General features: G+C 43.6%; 1 long non-coding RNA gene across 1 annotated transcript; it reads left to right on the top strand.

The window, feature by feature from the left end:
- Positions 1–4,255: 4,255 nt before the first annotated feature.
- LOC122465193 lies at positions 4,256–5,569 on the top strand. Its single transcript, XR_006289844.1, has 2 exons — positions 4,256–4,292; positions 4,955–5,569. It is a non-coding gene; the product is annotated as an uncharacterized LOC122465193 (long non-coding RNA).
- The last annotated feature ends 3,369 nt before the right edge of the window (positions 5,570–8,938 follow it).

Raw genomic sequence — 8,938 nt, forward strand, 5'->3', positions numbered from 1 at the left:
ACAGGATTTACCGTACCACAGCCTTGCCAAATTCTGCCCACACGCTTGTCCTAGGTGATTAGCTTTTTGATTGAGTAAAATGTGTGTGGTTTTTTTCCCTTATCCCCCAGTTGTGGGTGAATAACTTTTTGTGCTTGGGGTGGTAAATGTTTGTGACAATTATGAGCAGCTGCCATATTGGGTCAGAGCAATTAGTTTGTCAAGTCTGGTATCCTGCCTCTAGGAGTGGCCAATAGCAGATGATTCAGAGGAAAGCAAAATCCCTTCAGAGGACCCTTGGCCGATAGTGCAGTGTTGTGTGTGTATATAAGGAATAGAAAGGGGAAGTTCTTTTCTCATCCCTCTAAGTTTTTGCCCCAAAGCAGGAGGTTGATTACCCCTTTAAGGACAAATATTGTAATAGTTCATAAACGTATCCAGCCCCTTTATACAATACATTCACCTATGGTATTTGTGGTCAATCCTGACATAAGGCTACACATCCATATATGGATGCTCAAAAAGCCACAGCCAGGAAGGGCAGTGTAGGGTGCATCTCTTATGCCCAGATCCTGACTCTGTCAAAGCCAGTGGAGTTCACATGACTAAGCTAATGTCTGTGCACTAGAACATTGCTAGAGGCTAATCGTCACCTGTTGCTACATTAATGCATTGGCATTTATGGAGACTTGATGTGAAGCTGAGACATTCATTCTCCAAGCAGGAGATCCTCATCCTGAGACAGTACCCTAGGCTTTATTTCTCTTCTACCAAATGATAGATGTTGATGCAAACACAGCTGTACACTAGAAACTGACTGTCAGGATGCATGATGGCATTCCATGTTTATGCTGCAAGCTCTTCAGGACAGGCAATATCTCCTAGCATTTCCCTCTGCGCTAGGCCCAGCATGGAGTAGCGCCCTGTCCCCAACCTGCTTGGACCTGTAGGTGTTCTTGCAATATGAATAATAATCAGTATTCTCTCTTGGTGGTTCCAGATCAGATTTGCTCAGTTTACAAGGCTTGTAGCCACCCACTAGGCCATCCACAATGTGGTGGGTGGCACACTTCAACAGATTTGATATTCTATCCAGCAGAGGGCAGTGGTAGACACGTGCACTGACCAGTAAGGTGTAACACTTAACTCCCATTGATATGCATGGTAATTATATGCATATGTAGGGTGACCAGAAAGCAATTGTGGAAAAAACAGGACAGGGTGGGGGGTAATCAGTGCCTATATAAGAGAGTCCCAAAAAACAGGTCTGTCCCTATTAAAAATGGAACATCTGGTCACCCTATGCATATGGGAACAGCCGAATAGACACCTGATCTAAAGGAGGATTAGGATGAACTGCTCTGGGACACCACAGGCCTAAATACTAGGGATTGGTATTCTCAGAAGAGAGGACATCCATGGCAAATGGAAGTGAATACTCCTGTTTTTTACATCCTGGCATTCCTTGGAGGGCAGGGTAGAGAGAGAGCGTCCTGGTTAATTATTAATGTCTTATACATAAAGGGGAAAACAGCAATATGCTAAGGGCATTTCATCATTTTCAGGAGAGTACAAAGGCTGCGATTTCATATTAACCATCCTATCTTCCAAAAACACCTCTGCCATGATGTCTTCAAATAGCTACCAGATGACATTGGCCAGGCAAGTGATGAACTGAGACTTCTGGGTTTATGCTAAACTCTGTTTAATTATGTTTAATTGTTACCTCATACTTCCAGCCCTCTAAGCCCAGGCCCATGAGTTTGTTTTATCTATCTGTTTTGTACCATCTTAGGCCTCTGGGGCAGGGATTGTTGTCTTTATCTGTAGAGCTGATTGCAATTTTTCCAGTCATAGAATCATAGAAATATAGGATTGGAAGGGACCTCAAGAGGTTTTCTAGTCCAGCCTCCTGCACTGACCTAGACCATCCCTGACAGGTATTTGTCTAACCTGTTCTTAAATCCTCCAATGAAGGGATTCTACAACCTCCTTGGGTAACCTGTTCCAGGACTTAACCTTATAGTTAGAAAGTTTTTTTCCTAATATCTAACCTAAATCACGCTTGTTTCAAACTAAACTGATTACTTCTTGTCCTACCCTCAGTGGACATGGAGAACAACTGAATGCCCTCCTCTTCATAACAACACTTTATGTATTTGAAGACAGTTATCATGTCCCCCCTCAGTCTTCTCTTTTCTAGATGAAATGTGCCCAGTTCTTTCAACTTTTCCTCACAGATCATGTTTTCCAACCCTCTGCAATTCATTGTGCTTATCCCAGCAAGGCTGATTTTTAGTCCAGTGCCTGCAGTTCTGCTCTCTCCCAGGGGCAATGAGTGGTTACCAGTGACCAGCCAGCTTTCACAAAGCACAGTATGTTTATTTTTAGGATGAAAGCATTAAAGAGACAATATATAATAAAAGAAAAGTCTACATGAATACTGGCTTACCAGGTGTCATCCATCTTGTGCATGAAGACCCTGGCAGGTTCCAGTCCTTAATGCACTTTCAACAGGGTTTTGCCCTCTTGGTTACAATCTCATGCCAGTTTTCTGGATCACAATGAAGGAACTCAGTCAGTTTAGGCTGACCCATTATAGCACAAGTCCTTCCTTTGTCTGAGCTGCCTGAACCTGGTCTGAGCCGATATATGAAATTCACCACTGTTTGGGGCAACTGAACCTGGTATTCTCCCTCCATGGTCCTGTAAGGGTGCTCACTCGGTGCTCCAGGATCCTCAGCAGTCACCTCTCTTGTCCTCCTGACTGGGGTTTTTGCAGGCTGCACAGTTCACCACCTCCACTGCATTATTCTCAGCAAGCCAAATTGCCTAGACAGGCCAATGTCTGCACTTTGCTTTCTCCTGAGAGGCAATGAACTGGTTAATTTCCAGTAGTGTTAAGTTATCACCCAGCCCTTTATAAGTAAGCACATTTGTTCTTAAGGTGAAAGTATTACAGCAAAAACATATTAAAATGATAAAAGAACCAACACACATGCTAATAAGCTTACCAGACATCACCCACCATCTCCAGCAAGGGCTCTGGCAGGTGATCAGCCCTTCAAATTCCACCAAGGGGGTTTTCTGTGGCTTCAAATTCATAACAGCTGTTGGCTTAGAACAAGCGCACTCATGAATCTGTGAGTCACTCCTTTATACAGTTGGGCCTTTAATCTTGGAACCCTGGGAATGGGTAATCAGCAGACAAAGATCCCCTGCTCAGGGAAGCTGCAAAGGCTGAGTTCTTGCATAACCACAGGTGGTATATTAGCATTCACCTCCCACTAGCAATTTCCTTGGAAAGTCACCTAATCCTGTGTGTCCCATAGGTTTATTCTTCTCACACATTGTTTCAAATAGTCCTCTGAAGTTTATAATGCTACCTGGGGTTTACCTGGGTCACGTCTTACCCCTATAGAAGTTACATAAACTCTGCATTTATAGTACAATGGACTCCAAGGCTATTTAAACTTAATTCACAAGGTCTTCCAAAGATACTGCAGAAAACTGCAATATCTGTCACAGATGGTACATCTCTAGAGTAGTTTACTTATCTTGGGATCTGAAGTAATTAAGAACATAAAAATGGCTATTCCAAGTCACATCTAGCTCCATATCCTGTCTTCCCACAGTGGGAATGAACAGAACATGGCAGCTTATCAAGTGATCCATCCCCTATTGCCCAGTCCCAGCTTCTGGCAGTCAGAGATCTAGGGACATCCAGAGCACAGAGTTACACATCCCTGACCATCTTGGCTAATAGCCATTGATGGCCCTATTCTCCATGAACTTACCTAATTCTTTTTGGAACCCAGTTATACTTTTGGCCTTCACAACATCTCCTGGCAACAAGTTCCACAGGTTGACTGTGCATTGTGTGAAGTAGCACTTCCATTGGTTTGTTTTTAAACCTGCTGCGTATTAATTACATTGGGTGAAGGGATAAAGAACACTTTTTCTCCACACCAGTCATGATTTTATAGACCTTGCTCATATCCCCCCCTTAGTCGTCTCCTTTCTTAGTCCCAGTGTTTTTAACCTCTCTTCATATGGGAGCTGTTTCATACCACTAATCTTTTTTGTTGCCCTTCTCTGTACTTTTTCCAATTCTAATATGATTTTTTTTGAGATGAGGCAACGAGACCTGCATGCAGTTTTGAAGGTGTAGGTGTACCATGGATTTATGATATTTTCTGTCTTATCTATCTTTTTTGCTAATAAGTCCTAATATTTTGTTATTTTTTTTGACTGTCGCTGCAGATGCCTTCAGAGAACTAGCCATGATGACTCCCATATCTCTTTCTTGAGTGGTAATAGCTAATTTAGACTCATCATTTTGTATGTGTAGTTGGGATTATGTTTTGCAAAGTGCATTACTTTGCATTTATCAACATTGAATTTCATCTGCCATTTTGTTGCCCAGTCACCCAGTTTTGTTAGATCCTTTTGTAGCTCTTCCACTAGTTTTGGTTCCTGGAGGAAGCTACGTAACCCTTCCCCAGGGGGCTAGAATACAATCCCTAGCTCAGAGATACATGTAACATTTTATAGGTACACAAGTTTATGACTAATCCTTCAACCCATAGTCTGGAATATCTCAGTATAATAGTCATTTGAAGTTTCAATGCTTCCAAGATCTCACATCTGTCACATAGGTTTGCAGAGATTAAGACTTTTTCTTAGTCTCTGATTACTGCAAGAATGCATGTGAATTTATATCACTTCCCCCCCCTCCCCCTCAACAGAGGGGTTCAGACTATAGCATATTTTCTTTCTCTCCTTTATTTTTGTGCTCTTCAATTTCTCTTCCTTCCTCCCCCCCCCCCTCCCCAATTTTTTTGGTACTTGTTCCTCTGGGGCACTGCCATTGAAATACAGCACAGAGTTTTTAATGAGAATAGTGTTGATGCAAAGCATAGATGTGATGCTAATTATATAACCAATATGTTATTTAAGGGATTTCTTTTTCCAGGGATAGATTAATTGTGCATGGGGAAGGCGAATTGAACATTCCCCTGATTTGCCCTTCCCTTCAATATGAAGATGCCTGAAAGTCTTGGTCTAAATCAGATCTGGATTCTTCAGCCATGGATGTTTCACCTCTAACCCACTGACACTGATGTGCCCTTTGTAGGTTGAGAGTCTGATCTGTTCAACGAATAGCCGGAGGCCTTGAAACCTAACTGCCTCTGAAGCCTCATATTCCAGCACTCTGTGATCTCAGCTGAGCAGAAAGGGAGGATTTTAATATATCACCAGTGGTTTTCTACTCATGCAATTTGTTTCTTTTCACTAGCCCTGCCTATATCCTCACGGATGGATAAGATAAACAGCATGCCGTAGAGAACAGAATGGAGTATGATCTTGGATAGACTGTGGTTAACTCCCATGAAGCTTCTGTTAACTTGGAGCAGGAGGGGATCTGCTCATTAGCACATATCTGTAGCTGCTGGAAAAAAGTGGGAAACAAAATGTTAATAGTCAGACTGGTAAAAGTATCACCATGTGGTAATCTGCTATTGAGCCTTTCACCTCCAGATTCAAATAGAGTCTAGGTCATTTGTGATTAAATGTTGTCACCAAATCATGGCGGTTAGATCTTGTGAAATGGATTGGTGGTCTAGCTCTTGTACCAAATGGGTGAATGTCACACCACAGTTGGCAGTCTCGGCAGCAATATCAAGGACTGAAGGGATATTTGAAGCTGAATGCCCTGCTCATTCCTAGAGGTGGTCCCTCCTAAACAGAGTTGAGGCATATTGGTGGACAAGCTATACTTGTCCATGCTGTACTTGTCCTGTGGGTGAATAAGTGACTTCAAACTCCAGGGATGTCAACCTGGTGTCTTTCATGACTACTAAATTCACTAACTTTGGGATACTGTTCTGTACCTTTAAGGGATGAAAAGGCCAATAACTTGTCCCCTGTTATTTCAGGAAGTCATCAGTTGAGTCGCTGAACTTGTATGAACTTTTTATTTAGCAGGTGACTTAGTTGGTTCCATAGGGTTCTATTCTGCCCTTAATTATGGTCCTCAGATCTGACTTCTATTTCATTTGGACACAAGTGTTGCCAAGTGCCTTTGTGATTCAAATCCAATGAAGTCGGCATTCTCTCTGCTAGACTCTGGAAGTGTGCCCATTGTGCATGCCTGGAGGTGAGAGTGGAAGGAGTGGATGGTATATTTCCCAAGAGAGGTTGAAAAGGGTGGAGGGACTGGCCTGGCCCACACAAACAAGTAGAGTTACACTTCATTTCTTCCTTTAAATTCCTAGAATTCAGAGATTATGCATAACTGTTGATGGGGGGCACAACTTAAAGGTTCTGGTGGTAATGCAGCAGGGTGCAGGGCAGGGATGTAAACTTTGGCAGAAATCAGCGGGGCCATGCCCCCCAGCGCATTGCCTGTGCCAGAGTTCCAGACTAAACTGGATGTGTAAATTTATTCCAGCAAGCCTCAGGCAGGTTTCATTTTATGCAGCCAGTTTTGCTCAGCAAATCAGTGGCCTAACACTCACTGGTCTTGGCAGTGTTTGGAAAATAAACTCTTTAGAAATCTCCACCACTCAAACAAGCTTTTCTGCAGCATCAGGCATTTACATGTACTACTTTCAAATACATATGTTGGGTGGCAATTTAATAGGTGAAACTTGCTCAGCTGCAGATGGCTGAGTTCCTTCTAGGGGTTTAATAAGAGCAGATGAGCCTTAAAAGTTGGTGTGCTCAGGAGGAAAGAGCACAGGGGGAAGCACCAGATAATCCTGTGATCTAATCCTGGCTCTCACCGTGTGTCTTTACACCTTGCCAAGATTCTCTTTCCTTTCTCCATGTATCCTAATAGGAGAACAGTGACACCCCAGCCCTTGTGAGGATTAATTAGATAATGACAGTATGGTGATTTAAACATGTAAATATGCTCTTATTATCCTTCCCTCACTAAGAGGGAAACTGATCTGAGTGAGGTTAAGTATCCTGTCTAGTCACTCCCATTCTGGTGCCCTGTCAGCTAGACCAGGGGTTTTCAAACTTTTTTTTTCTGGGGACCCAGTTGAAGAAAATTGATGCCCGTGACCCAACAGAGCTGGGGATGAGGGGTGTGGTAGGGGCTCAGGACTGGGGCAGAGGGTTGGAGTGCAGGGGTGAAGCCTGCAGGTAGAGCCTGGGAATGAGGGGTTCAGGGTGTGGGAGGGGGCTCTGGACTGGGGCAGGAAGTTGGGGTGCAGGATGGGGGCAGGGCTCTGGGCTGGGGCGGGGCTGGGCTGCAACAGCAAGCAGGTGTGGCCTCCCTCAGACTGATGGAGGGATGGCCACGCAGCCTACAGATGTGAACTGGGAGCAAAGTTATAGTACACAGTGAACCAGCCTCCTGGGTTGACAATTCAAGATGTGCTGCTATTTTCTGTACAACTGAGGTGCATATGCCTTGGGTGTGCAAGCCATGATTGGGATAACAGAGGCCGTTTGGGCTGCATTTACAGCCTCTTGTGGCTCCAGCACCCTCAGTCACTTTTGGTCACTGCGGCACCATCAGCATCCAGACTCTACCATTTCGTAGTCAGCACCTAGTCAGTTAGTTGGTTGCATTTGTTTTTGAAAAAGGAATGTTATGCTGTAGTTAGGGCTCTACAAGCCACGCAAGAAGCAGCATGGTCTAGTGGAGAGGGCACTGGACTGGGCCACAGGAGAGATGCTGTTCTGCCACTGATCTGCTGAGTGACGTTGGGCAAGTCACATCCCCTCTCTATGCCTCTGTTTACCTTCCCACCCTTCATTTGCCTTCTCTATTTAGATTGTAAGTTCTTTGGGACAGGGACCGCCTCTTACTATATGTGTGCAGTGCCTAGCCCAACCTTTGTTAGGGCCTTTTGACAGTATTGTAATGTAAACAATAGTGCCAAGAATGGTGCCAGCTGATCATTGTTTGAAATACCCTCTCTTAAAGAGTAAGGGGAGAAGAGGTTTGTTTTCTGGTGTTCCGTGACTGGACTCCTTATGGATGTTTGCAGCTCTAGAAGCAGAATGGAATGAGTGGTCATTGACCTCATTCCATCAGGAATCCATAGTTACTGCATGCCATCAGAACGAAGGAAAAAAAGATGCATTACATTTGTTAACTGTCCTTAGCACCACCAAGCAGTTACTCTTGAGGAACGGCTGCAGTAACAGGATCTGCATAAACTCATGTGATCCTCATTCCTTCAGGGCAGAAAAAAGGTGTTTGGTTTTTTTTTATACAAATAGACTTGTTTTGTTCTCCTGGTCTACCTATTGAATTGCCTGAACCACCCTCTGCACATGACGCCAAAGTTTCATGACTCACACAGGTTTAATCATCTCAATTTATTTGTAGCAGATAGATGAGGCTGTATTGCTTCCGCATAAAAGGATTGTGGGGCACCATGGATAGAAGGGTAGTGATGTATGAGGACTCTAAACCTATGTAAAAGGGCAGAGCAAAACTTAGAGCAGCATTTAGCCATGCCAAAGGTATACACCTTCTTTAAAAACAATGATCAGTGTGTGTGTGTGAGACCATACTTAAGCAATGAAGTCTGAGACTTGGTTATTAATTTATTAATAATAATTATTAGCATGTATTCTCTGTATTACCGTTGCCTAGAGGTCCCATGCAGGTTGGGGCCCATTGTGCTAAGAACTGTACAGGATATAGTAAAAGATCATCCCTGCCCAAAGAGATGACAACCTTAGTTTAAGACAGTACATTGCAGAAGGATGAAATAAATGACTAGGTTGGGAGGTAGTGATGTGGGAGGAAAGCTGGCATAGCATTAAAACAGATGTTTTTTCAGACTAGCTGTGTGCTCAGTTTATAGGTGTGGTGGTTTTGTTGGTGTTAGCGTTTGTCTTGTGTAGGCATTGTGGCAGAAGTGAAGCTTCAGGAGGGATTTAGAGGAAGATAAGGTCGTGGCTTTACAGATTTTTGACAGGGAGGGCA

Source organism: Chelonia mydas, chromosome 3, assembly GCF_015237465.2.
Source record: "Chelonia mydas isolate rCheMyd1 chromosome 3, rCheMyd1.pri.v2, whole genome shotgun sequence".
Classification (NCBI taxonomy): Eukaryota; Metazoa; Chordata; order Testudines; family Cheloniidae; genus Chelonia; species Chelonia mydas.